The sequence below is a fragment of the Lipophrys pholis genome (genome assembly GCF_963383615.2).
Source record: "Lipophrys pholis genome assembly, chromosome: 6".
In the NCBI taxonomy this organism is placed as follows: domain Eukaryota; kingdom Metazoa; phylum Chordata; class Actinopteri; order Blenniiformes; family Blenniidae; genus Lipophrys; species Lipophrys pholis.
The window spans coordinates 33,544,915-33,566,108 of NC_137629.1; the positions used below are offsets into that span (position 1 = coordinate 33,544,915).

General features: G+C 42.1%; 1 protein-coding gene across 1 annotated transcript in view; it reads right to left on the reverse strand.

Moving 5' to 3' along the window:
• The window catches only part of lingo2 (leucine rich repeat and Ig domain containing 2), a gene marked incomplete at its 3' end in the record, with an annotated part of 252,988 nt that overhangs the window by 196,331 nt on the left and 35,463 nt on the right, over nucleotides 1-21,194 (reverse strand). Inside the window, exon 2 of the mRNA XM_080466343.1 lies at nucleotides 12,785-12,848. The remainder of the gene's footprint in view (nucleotides 1-12,784; nucleotides 12,849-21,194) is intronic.

Consider the following 21,194-nt stretch of genomic DNA (forward strand, 5'->3'; position numbering starts at 1 on the left):
ACAGTCACCGTAATAACAATCCGACGTGGTGGTCTGTCCACCAGAATGTCCGTGTCCTCTCATTGTTAATGTTTATCGTGTTTTGTTCTCTGCTGCTTGTGTGGTTTCATTACAAAAACAGAGCAACAGCACCCACTAGTGGCAAAACACGGAAACGACATTGTTTTCAGTGTTCCTGCTATTCCCGTGTGAACAGAAATAGTTTTCTAACAGCCTGGCAAATGCAAAATATTTCTGAAATAAAAAGACAAACGATGCGTTTTCACTTGCAGCGTCGTGTGAATGGGGCCTAATAAATACAGAGAAATAAAGTATTTAAAAACTTTAAATTCAACCTTCGGTTGTGTTTACAGCTAAAGATGGAGGCATTATCGTACTATTGTTGATATACCATAAATACCACTGAGTTCATCCTGTGCTGAAGTTACCAACACGTGTTAAAAAGGCTTTATTCCCCGGCTAAACATGTACAAACCCTGAGCAATTTTTACTTATAACAGAAAGTTAAATAAAATCACAGCGTACAGCGCAGAGACGGAGTCTCACAAACAGACAGGACACATTCGATAAATCTGCGGCAGGGACTAAAATAGATAGCTACTGAAGTTGAGCACTTCTCCTCCAGCATTTGGTTTTATTGTTTACACGTTCCTTTCTAAAACTCTTCCTTCTTATTCTTTCTTCTGACATCGTCTGTGTTCGTTTGTCCATCCTAGAATAGTTTTCATCGGTCCCGGATACAAGGATGTTTATCTCAGTCCAACGTCCCGGAGTCACCTTCCCACCCTGAAACGCGTCCATTTCTAAGAACATGCAAAACATAATGTATTTTTTAAAGATAAGTACTTTTTTCTGCGGCGGAACTTTTGCTAACTGTGATAATTGATCTCACAAAGAGGCTCCAGACACAGAAAGCTCCAGTTTTCCCTCAAACTGCTGCTATAAAATGCAAGAGTCATAAATTAGAGATGTATTGATACCACTTGTTTAAAGTACAGGTACTAACCTTTTACGAGTACTCCGTGCAGTATCAGATTCAATACTGTTATCAATATCAGTGCATCTTTAGGATAATTTTTAGTTACCAATAAACAAATGTTCCGCTACTCGTACACAGGATACAAAATAAACATCAGAGTCAGGAAACAGAACAAATATGGAGTCTTGTCTGTTTAATCTCATGTAAATCAAACCACAACACGAAAATATGTCTTGTTTCCAATAGAAATGAAAATAATTTATTAATCCCAGAGTTATGCTTGATAAGTATTTGGTACTACAGTCCAAACGAGCTCTCAGACAACAAGACAAATTCCCTGGTAAATCACTTCAGGAACAACAAAAGCTCAGGTAACATTAACATTCCTATTCAATCTTCTTCTAACGCACTGGTTTGATCTCAGGTTAACCCACAACCGAGGCTGATAAAAGCCTTTTGTGTCTCACCTCAAAGGAACATGCACTCATGATTCTCTCACAAAGTTAAAAACAACAAAAAAAACCTGAAGCTTTTGAGTTCCTCTTTACTGGCAGATACACGGACGTTCTCAGACGAGAGCAACTTTGCTTTCCTCGATGGTAATTCTGACGAGCGTGCACTTAAATGGCCGGGAGGCTGGAACTGCTGACAACGTCCCCAAATGAGGCCCCAAAAGCATCATTGTCATTAGCTGCTTCCTGCGTGATGTGCTCATTAATGTGCACATTACAGCCCTTTCCCACACCTTTTCCAATTCAGAGGTGGTAAACATCAACAACTAGTTGTGTCGAGGGCTTAGCTCATTAGATGAAGCACGGTGACAGCAGACCGCAGATATGAGGGATCAGTTTTGAAGATTTGTAGAGGTTTGATGAGTTGGACTTCTGAGCATATTGACTCAAACGTCTGACCACAGGATTGATTTTACTCTGTAACTCCCCGAGTACAGCACTTTGTGAGGTCTGAACTTCTTTGTATAACTCAAAACCCACGAGGATGACAGACAGCACACAGTGTGTTGCCTGTATCTGAGGGGTGGTGTTGTGCTTTAAGGTCTAATCTTACATTTGGTTCATTACGTGAGAAACAAAGGGCCTGATCTACGAAACGTTTGCGTCTATATATTCTCTACTGTCCACTTTCCTGGGTCTTGTTTTTGAAGCTTTTTGTGACAGATCATCTCATGCTTTGTCTTTTTCTTTTACCCACATTCAGATTATTTGTTATAGCATTCCAATATGTCTGACCACTTCCTCCAACAACATGTCTAACTCCAATTCCAGCACATCTTTTTTCATAGGAACCGGGTCAAATGAACTCAGAACCCCCATTTGAATACTGCTGTTTGTCAAAATATTATCTGTTCATATTCTCACTTGTCCAGATAGGAGGCATCTCAAGGCAACTGAATCAGAGCAACTGGACCAAACAGTGAGGAGTTCATCTCTTAAAACTCTTTGGATGTGTCACCCAAACACAATCTGTGTGCATGAGCATGGAAATTATGCAGGATATCAGTAAATAAGGCCTTAAATTTGGAAAACATGCAAGCGGCAGGGTTAGACTCTCCTGCCAACGTATTTCAAACTTCTTAACTACAGAGGCCACAAGCAGCCCAAATGAGCTTGTTTAGCCTTGCAATACAGGTTTGTACCAGAAGATGGTGTATTGAGTCACTCAAAGTACCAGCAGAGGAAACAGCTGAAGGCCGGCACACACTAGAGGATAATTGGGGTGATTTTAGTTCCGACCTCCTCCCGAGCATCGACGGATGTTTGCAAAAAGAATTGTGTCTGATTTTCCTGTCGGGTCTGATCTGCTCGGGAGGTCTCGGAAGGAGAGATCGGCGATAATGAATGTTGGGAACATCCAGGTGGACACGACAATCCGTGCACCAGTCAGGATGTTCTAAAATAGGCAGGTCATTTTCCAAGAGACCTGATTGGTCAGTAGACGGTGGCTTCATTCTCTGCTCCGGAGTACCGGAGTGATTTCTCCCAGTAAGAAGTTAATCTGCTTCGCACTACGGAAATCCCAGAGTTAATCCTGAAGTTTCTTCCATAAAAGAAGATCCTGAGTTGTAATATCAGCCCCAGGTTGATTTGTGGCAACATGTTTGTGATGCTGTGTTTTACAATGAAGTCCCGTTTGACGACGGGAGATCTGGAATATTGAGCGTGAAGAACATAGACCTATATATATAGTTTTATAGAAGTTTAAGGTGAACAGCCTGATGCTCTGCTGAACGATCCGTTAGTGTGGGTTGAGCTCCGCAGTCACACTATCAGATCAGAAAAGGAAGCTCTTGTGCGATCTGTCTTTTGTGATCATCAAGTGTGTGTCTCTAAATCTGTGAAGATTTTAAAACTCCTGTAGTGTGTGCCAGGCTTCAGACAATAGTTTAAGCTCCTCTGCCAACAGACTCGTGTTCAAGGTGAAAATAAGGTTCACATCATTTATACAGTAAACCACTACTGGAACTGACAGAAACTCAAACTCTGACATCGAGATGAAAGAGAGACGATCACTAATGTGACTCAACAGCACCACCCAATGTACAGCAGAAGCATGACGTCCAGTTTACGTAGAGCGCCTCATCAAGAAGAGGCTGCAGCTCTGCCTTTTTATGTCTTACATGTTCCTGTATGATATTGTTTAAGTCTCACAAAAAATAATTAAAAGACCGATAGAGAAGAAATGTGTGTCCAAGGTGATACGATTTTGTTGAAGGCGCTCGTCCTGATAGCTTAACAGCAACCTTCGTAAACTGTAGAAGAACAAAACAGACGTCCCTTGTGGTTGGCACTATCTACACCTTACAGGCAATTCATTTCTCTTTGTGTTAATGAAGAAAGGAGGTGCAATTTTTGTAGGTAATTGCTGATACTAATCACAGTCATATTTGAGAGAGGGGTGAGCCTCTGCCAGTCTTCCAAGTACGCGAGGCCATTGGTCAGCCGCCCCTTAACCACAAAGAGCTCCACTGACTAATTACTGCAGTCCAGCTGCCTACACTCTCTCCAGCTCTCACCGAGGTTTTCTATCCCAGAACTTCTTGTATCGTCTCCGTAATCACTGCCGGTTCTTATCGCACTGGCGAAGACTCACATGATTGTGTTTTTCGTGTGTAATACCAATGAATATACCAGTTTTGAGTACAAATCATCCTTCAGCCTAAATCTGTGTTTTTTGCTAAATTAGCTCTCAAAACAACCAACCAACTAAAATCTTATAAATCTGAGGTTAAATGAATTAAGGCAAATATAAAAAGAAAATCCCATTGGGGTTGACGTCATGCTGGAGAGTGTGATGATATGACTATCAGAAGTAGACCTGCACAGTGTAGAGTAGAACACTGTGTTTGCTCCGAGGGACAAATCTGGCAGGCAAACCCACAAAAGCAAATTGTAAAAATTAAGTGAGTTTATAAAAACATGCAGAATGCAAAGGCCTGAGTGACGTTTCACTGTATGGGCTTCAAAATGTGTTGTTGAAATGTTGTTTATTACCTTCTTTGTCGAGGTTATGTGTTCGTCTGCGTGTATTTATTTATATTGATTGATTTGTATGTATTTTACTTTTCACAAAAACTATTCACTTTAATTGCATGGCATTTTCTGGAATGATTTGTCATCATCCAAGGACCAGTCCATTACATTTTGGCAAACTGTTTCAGAATAAATCTCAAAAAACTGCAAAGAAATGTCCCATACAAAGTGGATGAGAGAGGCACCTCATGGAGGAGATCGAAGGAGATCAGCCTCTGTTGCTATGGAGACGCTCCCTGCTCAGTGTTTCACACAGTGATGTAGCTACCTGACAGGCGAATTAGCATCGATATGAGCTAATGGCTAACATGCTAGCGATGCTAACTAGGTTTTGCAAAGAAATGTGGCGTTGGCGGACGTCTGCGCTCTACCGAGTGTAGCTCTAGTGTTGATATTGTACTTCAATTTCAGTCACAATTGTTGTTTTCTTTGCGAAGATATTGACATTTTCATCACATATACTCACTACGACATTCAGCTGTATGTGGAACCTGAATTAAAATGTGTTTGACACCCCGTCAGGAGACACTCGTCACAAAAGCCAAAAGGTTTTTCTAGGAAATGTTTCCTTCATGTCATCACATTGTTGAGATTGATTCGGGTTAGAGAGGCCTGCAGACTCATCATGCCAACTAATCACCTTCACATTAACATCAGAGTGTCAAGAAGCAGGTGAACACCCATCCACCTGCTGCTTTGGAGGAGAGAGCAATCACATTTGTAGAAATCAAAGATAACTTGAAGGTAGAGAGAAACAGTGGCATTAGTTATCACAGCTGTTTGGAAATGCCCTCCACACATTGTTAGTTATTTGTTTCAGTGACTCTTTATCTAACCATTCCAATTCCTCTCTACAATTCACTTTAATCCATGGCCGGAGCAAAGGTATTGATTTTTTGTTTTGTTTTCAATGTTTCAAACTTCCTTCATAGCCTCCGCAGGTTACTTTAATTCCTTTTTTTTTTTTTCTTTCCCCAATTCGAAATGTTTTCATCTGCAAGGACAAAGCCCACTTTTGTACCCACACATCTATTTCAAAACCATCTTGTATCCCTGCTGGCTTTCAGGTATAAAATGAGCCACTGCAGTTTAATACATTTTGTGTGAAACGTCCTGTTGTGACTGAGAGAAACACACAGATCTAAACTCTGTCGCGCTTCTTTGTACGAACCATAATTTTGGCGATTAATCTGTTTTGAAAGCGACTGTCAATATGATCTTTCTTCACAAAACTCACGGTGGACCTGCCGCTAAGCTGCACCAGTTGGCTGAGTCCCGAAGCAATCTATATGGCAAGCAGTCGCTGCAGGCACTTGGGAAGCTCACTTAAAAGACATCAATACTCTCGGAAATGAGACACAAAGCAATGGCTTCAAAGACTGAGAAGTTAGACGGCAGAGATGCTCTTACATCTTATTTAGGGTGTTCCTGCTCCGAGCAGTGGAGTCCATCGAGTGAACGACTTTCTCTCTTGTTAAAACATCAAACTGCAGACAGTCCAGTCAAAAGGCAACGATTGGCGATCGGCAGGGAAAGCTAACTGCTTCTGCCTAATGAACTGAACGTGCTCTTCACATTGACGAAAAGAAATATGTCTACATGAGGAGGAGCTTCCTGACCATGCAGGCAGTACAAAACCTTTGTGTGTCAGGAACCCAATTCAATTTCTCCATTATTCACAGAAAATTGAACTTGGCCTCAACAGTCTGTTTGCTCTGTTGACAGATTCTCAACAAAAAGCTTCAATTAGGTCTAACTTCTTCCATTGTCTCTACACCTTTCCCTTCAGAAGATACGCAGGGGTACATGCGTACGGAGGTTTAATTCCTGAATATTCAGATGACTTTGTTGCCTCCTGCACCGTCAATCAAGTGTCAGGCGTTTGGTCGTCGCTGTCGAGCCCCCCCCTCATCGCCTTGGCAACAGAACAGACAAACGCAGTTGGAATACAAATCAAGCTGGATTAGAAAGACAGAGGAGGGACCCTGGGAGAGCCGAGCGAGTCGCAGATAGAAGTATCACAGATTACTTGTGACAAACAGCCTCCAATCTATCAATTTCCAATTCTAACGAACATTGATGCAATGTGAACACATCAGAATGAAAAGGTTGATCCGGGCTGTCTCACTCCCATAAATAGATGGAATGTTTTCTCCAGATGAGTGATATGGTGTTAAACACACAGCTGAAATGAGCCACAGTGTGATTTCAGATGCATCATCTCTCTGATTGCCGATGTGCCACTCGGTGATTGATTATGTTGTCACAGCGTTCCAATATTGTCCCAATGTGGCTCAAATCTCTTTATCACCAAGGCTGAAATTTATGCGGTGCATGCTATTTGCACATGCATGTCTGTTGCTTCAGGTGGCAGGAGTCAGAAGACTGAAGCACCAGAACAGGCCGGGACGTGCAGCTCTCAACGTCTGAGATAAAACAACAGCCGGCTGGAGCCGTAAATTCCACCGTGTCAGATCGATGAGATCGATAATCACTTCTCCCGCACGTTCTCTCTGAAGTTAGAGCCGAGAGTCATTGTGAATGGAATCGGCGTGGTGTCAACAGACGACACTTTCTGCCGGATAAATCTGCTCCAACAAATGTCTTCAGCAGATAAAGACGCGCAAAACAGCTGATCAACCAAAACAGAAAAAAGGTAAAGAGAAACCGTGATGCACCAAATTTAAAGCTTTTAATTAAGAAGTGAAGAGCTTGTTCTTGAACCCCTCTTCATCTCACTGAGGCCCCGTTTAAGCCCCAAAGTTTCAGATGTATTAGAGGGTAACAAGTTTGATTCTGTTATTTCTAGTTCAACGTGTGCCTGTGAGAATGTGCATGTTACAAATCATATCAACAGCTAATCCTCACTTTGATCATCTGACAGAACTATGCCAGTTTGTATGAAGTCCTCTTGGATTGTCTCCACCGCCGTGCAAACTCACTAAATCCACTTTGCTAAGAAAAACTTGTTTTCTCTGATGGGATTACAGCAGCGCTCAGGCCTGCCGGTATCTTGCAGCTGCCTTTCCGCTTGTGCCCAGGGTTTCATTAAACCTATCTCAAAGAGAAATGTAAGATCGGGGTTTCCATTGAGTGCACTGAGGCACATGCCAGTCTACACAGAGAGAGAGGACTTGGATCAAGCATCAGGGAACAATGGGGACACTTAGGGAAATCCTAAGGTAAATGTGAAACAAGCACTTAGAAGATGGGCACGCTATGGAGTATTTGGTCATTTCAATGTGAATCAGACCACCAGACTGTGTATTTGCTGAGAGTTGATGAGAAAAGGCACACAGCTTATTTGTTGGATCCAAACACACGACCTCCATCATCCAGTATTTGTTCTGCAAGATGACTGAATGATAAAGTCGGGCCCTTTTGTTTGTCCTGTCACTTTTCTCTCGGTCACCTTTAAAACACTTTTGGGAATCAAAGGCGTTGAAGTTTATTTGCGCCCCTCTGAGCACAGGAAGCCCATTCTATTGTTTAAATATAGTCGAATTTTCAACGTCACATGACACCACAAAACAAATAAAAACAACACGAAAAGATTTGTTCAACCTTAGAATGTAGACAGAACGAGCTCCTCGATATCCATTAGGGACGTAAAAATGTGTTATAAAATGTACACACTGTCATTAATAACAGTCTTTCAGTTGATTCATGAAGCGTCGCAGAAGCCAACTGTCATCTGCATATTTAGAGTTTTCAGACAAAACCCTCAGAGGGATTCGGGAGAAATCGTATTCAAAGCCTGATTATATGATAAGCTTTGTCAAGAGATTCGTTCAGATGTTGTTGGGGTATTTTTAGGGTTGGGGGAAGGGGGGCTTGTTTTTTATGGAGTTGGGCTCGACCCCTTACCTCCAGTGAAAGAAACTCTGAAAGCTTCAGCACACCAACACATTTTGGACAATTTCATGTCCCCAACTTTGTGGAATCAGCTTCAAAGCTGTAAAGTCTTCTGGGAAGGCTTTCCACAAGGTGTAGGAGTGTCTTTATAGGAGTTTAGGACCATTTCTGACACGAAACACTGCTGTGGGAGGAAAAGGCCTTCCGGCATCTCAGTCAAGTTCACGTGTGTGTGAAGGCATCTGAGCGAATACTTTCGGCAAGTCCAAGTCTGTCCATTTGACAGTATTGTACTTTGTGCTTATCGACACTCCTGACTCCATCAAACTGCATCAAATCAAAAGTTATTGTGCAAATTATCACACATTAATATTAATTAATATTTTAAACATTGGTCGTTAGAAACACAGTGAAAGTAAATATTCACAAGAGAGCCATGGTTCCTTTGTTCATCATGGTACGTGTAACTTTCTCAACTGCAGTTTACTTACGTACCAACAGGAATCAAACAATTGTGAAAACTTGTGTCTGACCTCAGTTCATTCTATTTGTTTGTAAAACTCTACAATGCAGGTGTTCGGCATGGCAAATCCAGAAAACAGGATTAACAATTAAGAAAAGTACCTCTTCACTCCGGGGCTTCCAGCTCTCAGCTTTGAAGTCGGGTTCATTCAAAATTCAAAGTTTATCCAAATAATTGGCATAAAAGTAGAAGAAAGTATTTCAGGCCTCGCTGCTGGTTTATTTAACAGCCGTCAATTGGTTGTCTGAAAGATACAGGGTGGAAAATAAATCCACATTGGTGTTTACAATATCTGGATATTGTCAAGGCAGGTTTGCGTTTCGTAGAGGGAGAAGAAAGTGCAGTGACGTGCAGCAGAGGCACCGCGGCCGACCCCGACTGGGGGATGCTGTGATTACAGTCAGCGTCCCAAAGCCCAAAGGTGACCAGCAGGTCCCAAAGATATAAACAACGCAAAATACAGCAATAACACCTTCCAAAAAGCTTGTTCTGCCAGTCTGAATGAGGGCTGCAAATGTTGTCTGGGTTATGGGAGTCTAGACAGGAATGCTCAATCAGAAAAAATCAAACCCTCCAGATTGAGGTGCAGCCAGGAGACGTCTGACAGGAAGAAAGGGTTGTCATATTAAAACTAAAAAAAAAGAATAAAACATTCGCAACTCCCATACATTTACTGGTGTACAAAAAAAAAAAGATATCACATCTACTTGAAAAGGCAGACTTAACTCCAGTTCCACGAGAACTGAAAATCTTCTTTAAAGACTCGACAATTCACATTCAACAGGAGAAACAAGAATCAAAGGCAGAAATGACAGAATCCAAACCGTCAAAAGTGCTGACACTGCGTCAGCTGCGAGATAGCACCTCTTTTCAGTGAGTCTGCCAGAAGAGCCTGACAAAAGTTTGCAGTTTGTTTCAAATGCGCCTCCAAAGCCATGAAAAAATACAACAAAAGAAGAAAAAAACCACTTACAGAGCCAGTGACTCGAATGTATAAAGGTCCACATGCAGGCTGGAAGTTCAATCCAGGGACCAGAGAGGTTTCTTGAAAAATTGGAACAAATTCTGTTTATTGTATATATGTATGTATTTACAATATTATTATTATTATTATCCACTGCAGGCTTGTGGCAGAAGCAGAAGTTAGTTGGAATGCCTCGTTCCCATTAGAAACTAATAAAACATGAAAGACTAAAAGAAGAGCTTGTCAGCCGCTGGGCAAAACAATCGACCTTCACACTTTCATAAAACTTCTCCAGAACCGTTACGTCTGTCAGTGTGTATGTCACGAGACATAATTCACCGCAAAGCCACCACGTTGAAATCAGAAATAATTTTCCGTGTTATTTTCTACTGAAGGTGAACGGCGAATGAGTGTTTTGCGTCTCCTCTCTCCATTTCCTTTGGTTCGTCTCTGGCGACTTGCGAGCGGTGCAGAAAGCTCCAGTTGGTACAGATCACTTTCACTGTCATCACCAGTACCAGTGACTGCAGGCGAGTGGCGGCGCCGTTCGCCAGGGTTCCGTCTCCCTCCCCAGAGCTATCAGCGGGTTTACTAGATCCCCCATAAAGCCCCCGCAACATTTCCACCCCGTGTTTGATTAGTTGTACTGGCAATTAAAATACAACATCCTGTTCATGCCCTTAATAAAAACAGTGTCAGTGTAGTTACCACTTATATTGTTTGAAGAAAAATATAATTACCAAGAGATTCTGGAATAATTGGCTGCACCATGCTTCACCGCTCCCATTGCAGTGTGCACTGTCCTGCCCTCTCACCGCCGCCACAATGTGGGACTGCTGAATGGGCACCGGCGTTGGCATGGACCTGTGAGCGTGCTCTTATCATGTTTAGCACAATGACGGGGATTGGTACAAGAGAACGACTTTCTGCCTCTGGATCCCTGCCTCTGGTCTTCAATCACCCTCAGCAGCCCTTGTTGAGCCCTCGGGCCACGAGTGTCTGCACGTCCTTTTTGGCGATGGCTTTTCAACAAATACGAGAGTTCTTATATCGCTGCATTTCCACGAATGTACCCCTGAAGGAGGCCGGAGATAAAGTAATCGAGTAGCGCCTGAAGCGGCAGGATCAAACTCATTTTAGATCACAAGACAGTAAGTTCAGAGCAGTGAAATAATAAAATGACAACCGAGAAATACCGACATCACCTCATCTCTCTGCTGTCCTCTGGAAAGAAATAGACTTTTATAAAAAAAAAGATAACAATAGATAAGGAACAGATTTCTCATTGTGTCATAAACAATTAGAATAAACCCAATTCTAGTCCCAGGCCCTGTTTATGCAACGGAAGTTTTACATTTTCGCTTGAAAACACGAGTGTACAACGTTCACGTAAACACACGGTTTCAGGCAGCCAGTCGTCCAGCCGTCTTTTGGACGGTTAATTTTCAGAAAAGACGGAGGAAAAAATATCAGCCGTGTTCCTCAAAGCCTCTAAAATATGTATATAATGTCCATCACTACTTGGTTTTGTTTAATTTTGCCTAAATTCATCTTTTTTCACCAAAATATAGCAAATTATCAGGTTGTGTACACGACTCACAACTGACTTCTGGTTTGTATCACGCCCAGTAACGAGCAATGTGATTGGTCAAATGATACCATGAGATATATACCTTTTGAAAGGCGGCCTCTGATTGGTTAATAATTATCTGACTCAGCGTGATGCGTTCAAATGCTGAAGCAGAGAGGAGGAATTTGGAGGAATTTTCTTTCCAAGATGTTGAGGAATTCTATCTGCAGAATCCAAACAGGAAGGACTAATTCTATAGACCTATGATCCATCTAAATTCTATATGTTGACACATGTTAGGATAACTGCACATCATTCATGCTTTTCACTGAAGAATAAAATATTCTTTGCAGTGAAAATGTTGATTTTGATCTAAGTATTGACGATCATGCTGGTTCCCTCAGCAGTTTAATTCAGTGTGACTGAGACGTTGTAAAGTGTTGGACTGAGCTATAGGAGGCCTGCAGAGAACAGATACGATCTAATGTTCTATTAAAATCTAATAAGAGGAGAAAATAAACTATTTCACAGTTCAGAGTCTACAGGCGCTCAGGTTAGGGCGCACCAACTGGTCATACATCCAAATTAATATGGATAACCCACATTTTTTCGATGGACACTCAAAACACTGATTTCTACCTACAACCACGTGTAAACGGGGTCATAAGGTACTCCAAGGCCCGGACTGGAGCGTCTGCTGATCCAGGTCTGGGCCCCGGGCCGCACCTTGAACACTCCTGGTCTCGATGCTTCTGTTAGATTAGATCGATTCACCCATTTAAAGCATTAAGTGAACATGAACATATCAGAGCAACTCTTAACCAGAGTCAACATCTTTTCCTTATCGTACAACGTTAATCTGTTCCAGAGTCAGCAGAAAAAAAAAAAAGAGGAAAAAAGTCTGTCAAAGAGAACAGTATGTTCTGCTGGCCTACTTAAAAAATCCGCCCACAGATTCACCTGCTATCAGAACACCTGCGGGCGCAGCCGTGAATAAATACATGTACCATCTTCAAGAGAGAACCTCTCTTTCAGCTGTGTCACAGTTTCATCCGTCCAAATGGCTTTACAAAATATATATATAGATAAACAAAAATGGAAATGAGGAGTCAGGTTATCAGCTGCGGTTCCCACTTTCATTTTGCTGAATCGAAACCCGAAGACCTCGTTTTCTACGCAGGTAGTTTCTGGCACTCTTTGACCTGTGTCTCTTCAGAACAGAATATTCATTGCCAGCACATGCTTACCCAAAAATGATAAAACGAGCCATGCGTGAAGCCCTGCGATTTTCTTCCCCGGGGAGCACATTTATTCATACTAACAGAGACAGGAAAGATTAACTTACCATACTGAAACGGAGGCAAAGCGCATGTTTGTTCCCGCCAGGAGAGTGGAGCGGCGCCCTCGGTCTGAAACGGAAAGAGGAGAGAGGGGCTTCTGTGAGGACACGCGACATGAATGAATGGCTTATTCCACAAGACAGACACATGAGAAGCATTTGGGATGTCAGCAGGCAGGAAGCTCGTGTCATCCTCTCATTGTACGAATTGTCACATTGGATAAGAGCCTCAGCAGACTGCCTGAAATATACATGTATATATCCCAGACCTTGTGTAAACCCACATGCACGTGGTCCCGGATGTTGACGTGCACGCCGCATTATTAACATGGGAAGATTTATTAGAAGCCGTTAATAAATCATAAAAACCCCGCCTCAGTCTAAAAGCTTAATTTATATGTAATGTAGGACAGCGTTCACTTTAAATGACATGGTATTGTTTTTCATATAATAAAAACAAGACATGAAACGAGGATCTTCAGTGTCTCATTGACAGATCTATGGATTCCATCTTTTCATAGGGATGGACATTAAAAAAATACGTTAAGTTTCCACGGCATGATGTTGTGAGGAAATATTAAGAACGTAGATTCGTGGAGAGAGGAACTTTTAAAGCACACATTTTGTAAATGAATTCACGGTAACTGTAATGAGGACTATTCATCATAAAATATGTTGTATTGCAGAACGTAACAGTTTGTAGATAACACTCACTTTATTAGGTGTATTTGTTCAAATACTCATTAAGGGAAAGAACTCATTAGCCGACCACGCGTCAGCAGCTCAGGGTGTTTCTGCATTCTGAGCCCGGCTCCGGCTGTACACCACAACGTTTCAAGTGCAAACTCAGATTTTACATTTCAGAAAAGTTCCGTGTGCACATGGCAACGTTTGGAAAACCATGTCCGTTTCCACGGAAACAGCAGAAACTCTGAAAACGACGCAGTTAGCATATTGGGCCACCAGAGGGTGGCAGAGAGTACACAGACACTCGTCTGGACCAACTAGATGAGGGGAAAGGACAGACTGGGTGGCGATGATAGAAAAGTAACAGTCACTCAAGATAATCTACAGAAGCTCATCACCTGCAGCAAATGCGGATTTACTTTATGTTCTGCATCAACATGGTGCAGTCGTTAGCACTGCTGCCTCCCAGCAAATCCCTCCATCAGTGACTCACAAACAATTTGCTTCACTTCCATGTCATACAAGTTTTCCCTGTGGGAGTTTTCCACACCGTACAGCTTCTCCCCACAGTCACAAAAAAAACAACCTTCTTATGTCAACTGGTGGCTCTAAATCAGCTGTCGGTGTGAGTGCTGAATGGACTTCAATTATAAAGAGCATTTTCACGGCTGCAGCAGATCTCAAAGTGCTTCACAGGGTCAATCATAACCACACACACACACACACACACACACACACACGCACTCAATGGCTGCCTATCAACCTCCACTGGGAGTATGTTGGGGTTCAGTGTCTTGCCCAAGGACACTCAATACATGGACAGGGAGAGACAAGGAATCGAACTACTGATATTGAATATCCGTGAGGGTCCGCTCTATCAAAAGAGCCACAAGAGATTCACAGTGGAGACAGAGGTTAATACAGTTTCCTCGTATTAACCTTGTAATTGACTCCTGGCCTTTGGAGGAGAAAAGATGGAGGCAATGTTGAGTTATAAAACGTCTGATCTGATACTGAATATGTAAGAGTTGCTTTCAAGGTGAGGGACGAAGCAGAGAGCTTCACAGAGGAAACGTCTGGGAAACCCTGGAAACGATGCAGTTAACATGTTGGGCCACTAGAGGGTGGGAGAACACGGACATGCCGGAGGACAGACCACCACGTTGGATCGTTATTACGGTGACTGTCAAAATAAAAGTACCAAGTTTTGCTTGAAAATAGTGTCGTGTAAACGGGGACTAAAACTATTGATCTTGGTCTGGAAGGGTTTGATGACAATTAATGCAACTGGACATTGATGGTGAAATCTTTTAATGTGTAAAATAATTCAAAACAAAGCCTATGTGGTGTAAGAGTTGTGGTCGAAGCTCTGTGGAGTTGGACTATGAATCCTGCTCAGTTTAGGCCGTTAAACTGAGCAGGACACCATCCGGCATCACGTCTTCTTCTTTCTAAAAGAAGCAAGCCTTGTTGATATTTTGTACACATTCAGTATACATATGTACAAATAGTGGCAGGAACTTTGCAGACAACACAAAAAAAAAAGCACTTTTTATCGTTTGTGTTGAGCTGCCAGGCCGGGATTATTTCCTCCTCGGCTGGTTGGCTTCTACCACTGTTGACAACACACACACGAAATACACTTCAGAGCATCGAAAAAAACTTCTCAGTACAAAAATAAAATAAAAAAAAAGCACCGTCACTGTGGAAAATTGAGATTTTTTTTTCCTTCCTCAGATGACTTCATGATGCAGCTGTTTGTTTTAGGTGTTCATTTCCAAATGAACACCTTTCAGATTATTTCAGCTTTGCTGTTTATTTTCACCACATAATGTCAAACAATATCCAAACAGACGCAGAGAAACATGATAAGTGGGGAGAAGGCCCAATCAGCCATGCGCCGCATCGCTCCCCCCCCCCCCCGACAGCGGTGTTGTGGAATAATGAGCTCTCGAGCAGGGTTTACCCAGGAAGGTATGAGCCAGCAGAAATGAGGATGACAGGAAAAGTCAAACAGCCACAAGAGTTTTTAACACGGGGCCTTCTTAATGATTACATCGCGCCTCTCTGCTGCTGTATTCTTCACACTCTATAAGTCTAACTACTGTCTTGTCTGTTTTAATCACAGCCTTGTTCCAAATTATTCAGGTGAAAGAGAAGCTGGGTCGTTTTTCCTGGATTTACTGGCTCATTTCCTCTCTCTCTCTCTCTCTCTCTCTCTCTCTCTCTCTCTCTCTCTCTCTCTCTCTCTCTCTCTCTCTCTCTCTCTCTCTCTCTTCTCTCTCTCTCTCTCTCTCTCTCTCTCTCTCTCTCTCTCTCTCTCTCTCTCTCTCTCTCTCTCTCTCTCTCTCTCTCTCTCTCTCTCTCTCTCTCTCTCTCTCTCTCTCTCTCTCTCTCTCTCTCTCTCTCTCTCTCTCTCTCTCTCAGGAGGAGGAGGAGGAGGAGGAGGAGGAGAGTAGCACCGGCCTGGGAGGGGATTTGGAAGAAGTGAGAGGACAAGAGGAAAGAGAAGAAGGATGAGAGACACCGGTGGGATGAAATCTGGCGTGAGCCAAGGTCAGCAGAACCTCACTATGAAATGAAACGCTGCCAAACGCACACGGAAAGACAAAACAGGCAAACACACACACACACACACACACACACACACACACACACACACACACACACACACACACACACACACACACACAAGCAGCAACACACTGCTATTAGCTGTTCCCTGGACATGACCTGCTGAGGACGGCTAATTTACCACCGGGCCTTACACTCGGCCCGAAGGGCTTAAACATAAACACACACACACACACACACACACACACACACACAGTGTCTGTGTGTGTGTCCATCCATCTTTGGTCACTGGGAGATCTTCACCTTTGCGGCACTGAAATGAAGGCAAGCTGTCATGTTTGTGGGCAGCTGGCCACTCCTCAGGCCGCCGCTTCAGCTGCTCTTCATGTCCTCCTTAGATTTTTCCTGATTCACCAGCTCATCCATGAACCCATGACTTTGTTATCTTCAGCGGTAACATAACCGCCGGGGTCGCGCGTGAAAGAGGCTTGTTGTGGTTTGGAGACTCGCCGTGATGTTTATCTCGCGCGGGACGCCGGCAGACATCAGTGTCACTCGCTGTAAAGATGCTTTGGAACATGTGCTTTTAGCTGGAGCTTTGCTCGGCGCAGTTCCCATTCACCGCCCGTCAATCCAACTTCAATCCAGTTTCATCCCTCGGAGGGTGGGAGGGTGGGAGGGTGGGAGGGTGGGAGGGTGTGGACCAAGGCTGGGCACAACTTTGTTGGTTTTAAAAAACAGTACAACATATATATATTCATGGAAATGGCACTTTACCTATGTCAGACTGCTGAGTAAGCACTTTAATATTTGCACTTTTAGGAATAATTATTTTATCATCTTTGTTTTACCATATTTTATTATACATTTTTATTGTTTCTATACGTTTGTAACCGAGTATGGTTTCATGTGGAACAACGGATAGAAATGACCATTTTGCTAAATCTGGCCTATTTACAGTATGAAGAGCTTGTTAGTTAAGATTTTAACTTGTTCATTAATATGCACTGTCCTCTCCAAATAAACTAATAGATGAATGAATGGAACAGAGACACAGACGACCACATTCACACCTACAGACAATTTAAGGCTGATTTATACGACAGTACGCATAGAACAGTGTATAGCCTCGACACACATCACAGCCCGACTTCACCTTGAACGGGTCAGACTGGTAAAATAGTGCTATAACGTTTAAATTTAAACTATAAAGTTTTTCCTTTACTGTACCGCAGAGTGTACGTGATGAAAAAGTCTGTATTTTTGCAAATCCAAACACTTGGTATAAAAATCCCCTTCAATCTCAACATAAGCCTAATTTTAATGAAACCTTGTGGTGCAAAATACAGTGAAACGTCAAAAATACTGTTGTATTCTGCATGTTTTTATAAAAAAAACCTCCCCCTGACCGGATGACTTCGAGGCAGCAAGGCAGCATCACCGGTGTCTCAGCTCGGGTCTCAGTTTTGTGTCGCTGCTCTTAAGAAATTAGTTTAAAAAAAAATGTTTCCTTTGAAATTTTTACCATTTTCATGGTGGGAGGGCCGGATTGGAGCCTCTCTCGGCCGGTTTCAGCCCACGGGCCCCATGTTTAACACCTCTACTTTACACATCCCTTCACTCAGGAGGTTCTGTGTCGGAGTAGTTCACTGCCATGATGCAAAGAAATCCAGAAACCACTTTGTTTTCTGATCATAATGAGCAATTTGGCACAAACATTGGCGGTGACGCTGTGAACCTTAGAACCAGTTTCCACAATGTGTTCAGCTTAACATTATAAAATAGCACCACAGAGGAGGTTCGTGAAGTTTGAGTTAATGTGGTACATTTTCTCTACGTTGAGAGTTGCTTCGATACGACGCGTCGGCAGAGTGAGGTACTCGTGAAAGATGGAGGATTTGAGTCGTTAAACAGATTCCTTCCATTTTCAAATTCAACATGGCATCCAAAAGTAATAAATTACTTTTATAGGCTTGTGTTTTTATAGAAAACTTATACGGACACTAAGTCTGTGCAGTCAAAGCACCTGAAACATTCATTATAGAATCGCATCCCCCTTCTGTTTTTACATTAATTTTACCCGGAGTGTATGTGAAGTGATTAGTAGTGGCGTGTAGTTATCGTGTCAAATGAAGCAAAGAACTAAATGAGGAGGAGAAAAAACATTGTGATGAACCAAGTTTCTTTTTTTTTTGTCCTTTTTAATTTGCTTTGGATTCCCAGCAGGCTCAGTAACAGTATTCTCAAGGGCTCGGCGATAAGAGTGTTTCATGCTGTTCAAAGCTGTTCCAAAGCTTGTTAAGCCAAACTGCAGATTTCTGGAGCATATAAGAAATGTATAGTGAAAAGTGACATTTTATGAATAACATTAATTAATGGACTCATGTTAACAGGCTCTTTGGTGTATACTATTTATTATGATGCAATACATCTGCCCTGGCTTGGGGGCGGAGTTTGGATGTTCTTTCCTCCTGCAGTTCAAACATCTGGGGCTGATTGAGGACGCTTGCCATTTAAACAGCAACGGTACTAGAAGCTCAAAAGTATTGAGTACAGTATTATATATATTATATAGATTAGGGAACTTTTGGAAAATGCTGCGACTAAATTTCTGTGAACGACTCCCAGTCCATCTTCTCCTGGGACCTGGTACTTTTATTTTGGCAGTCACCGTAATAACAATCCAACTTGGTAGCTTTATTTTGACAGTCACCGTAACAACAATCCAACTTCTTAGCTTTGCTTTGACAGTCACCATATTAACAATCCAACTTGGTAGCTTTATTTTGACAGTCACCATATTAACAATCCAACTTGGTAGCTTTATTTTGACAGTCACCGTAACAACAATCCAACTTCTTAGCTTTGCTTTGACAGTCACCATATTAACAATCCAACTTGGTAGCTTTATTTTGACAGTCACCATATTAACAATCCAACTTGGTAGCTTTATTTTGACAGTCACCGTAACAACAATCCAACTTGGTAGCTTTATTTTGACAGTCACCGTAACAACAATCCAACTTGGTAGCTTTATTTTGGCAGTCACCGTAACAACAATCCAACTTGGTAGCTTTATTTTGGCAGTCACCGTAATAACAATCCAACTTGGTAGCTTTATTTTGACAGTCACCGTAACAACAATCCAACTTGGTAGCTTTATTTTGACAGTCACCGTAACAACAATCCAACTTGCTAGCTTTATTTTGACAGTCACCATAATAACAATCCAACTTGGTAGCTTTATTTTGACAGTCACCATATTAACAATCCAACTTGGTAGCTTTATTTTGACAGTCACCGTAACAACAATCCAACTTGGTAGCTTTATTTTGACAGTCACCGTAATAACAGTCCAACTTGGTGGTCTGTCCACTAGAGTGTCGGTGTTCTCCCAGTGTTAATGTTTATAGTGTATTGCTCTCTCTATATGTGTGTGGTTTCAATATAAAAACCAACGACAGCACCCACTAGTGGTCATATGTCCTAGTTTTCAATCGTTTCTGTGTAAACGGACATTGTTCTGAAAACATTGCCGTGAAACAAAATTGCAAAAACTTGTAAAAGTTGTGTAAACGGGTCCAAAATGTCGTGCAGCCTCGTGTCTTTCTGTGTTTGCCCTTTAGAGAGCTGGACAGGTGAACCCTGCCTTCATCCATATTCATCTGGGATCAGCTTCAGTCACCCTGAGCTGGGGAAAAGATGGATGGATGAACTGGACGGCCATCCATCCAGATGGCTTTAAGACTTTGGGACACATGAATGACAGAATCATTTCAAAGTCACAACAATTTTAAAAGTAATTAGCCGAAGCTGCTTTCAAGTAAAATTCATGACAGCCCAAGGTTGGAATATTAATTTTAGTCCTGCATTGAGAATAAATACTCCACAATCTGTTTAAATACAGAAAAATAATTGATGAGTTGATTTGGTTTCACTCATAAACAGAGATGAAAGAAGGTTTTCATATCAAATCAAACTATTTTGTTGTCAAGTCTAATATAACCTTCATAAAAAACATACGTTCCTTCCCTGTTGTATTCAACAGAAAAGTAGAATCTCTTTTATTCATCAAATGACTTCTCCAGATGTCAAATTGAGGATATTCCGGAGCTTTCATTGTGTTGTAAACACAAACACAGCACCGAGCTAAAAGGTTTTTAATGTTTTGATGTGTTCCATGTCGTCCAATAAAGAGTCACGCTTTAGTCCTCTTATGAAACTTCAATGAGGAAAAACGAAAAAAAAAAAAAACCGATGTCCTTGTTTGGCTGCATGTTGAACTAGTTATCAGTCGTTAAACATTCATGCTTATTCATAATGAAGAAGATGCTTCAGACAGGAAGAATCGGGGGAAACATTTCCACATCACATGGGTATTTACCCACGATAAACACAGTGCCTTTTGTAATCCCTTCAACAACCATCCCTTTACCACCAAAGGGCTTCTGACGATTGTGCATTTTTATAAAAACCAGCACAGACACCGAGTCGTGCAGAAAACTGGGACTTCAATCTCTTTTTTTCCTTTTGAGCCTGATGTGGAGACATTAAAGCTCCATTGAAAAATGTATGGTTTCTGCATATGTGGAGTATTTCCTGTCTTCTGCTTGTATTCATCATCATAATTTCTCCAAAGTTCCCTGAAGGCAACAGGCGTTAAATTATTGATGAGCCTGAGAGCCGAGTGGGTCTGTGAGGGAGAGCCTGCAGCTCTCCTGGGAGCCGAGAAGCACCGGCAGCTTTGAAACCGGCGGAAGCCGACGAGCCGCAGTTCGACTTTCTGCCGCGCGCCGTAATGCCCGACACCCAGACAATACAGCTGGATTTCAACACCGGCGCCTCGCGGGCATCAAGAGACATCAAAGACCCAGTTTGTCTCGGTCTTAGTTTACGAAGACAATCAAGAGATGGAGATAAAATTCTCAAAGAGAATTCAAACATACAAGTTGCAAGGAGTTGAACTAATGAAACAACTCTGTGGATATCAAACCTGTGGATATCTAACCGAAAAGAAAAGTGCTATACATGTACCATATTCACTCTGTCTGTTGTTAATATCTTTTTATTTTTTAAAGACAAACGACAAAAACATGCTGAAGTTGGTCCAATTCGAGCTGCTTTTCAAATTATTTAATTAACACAGAAAATAATG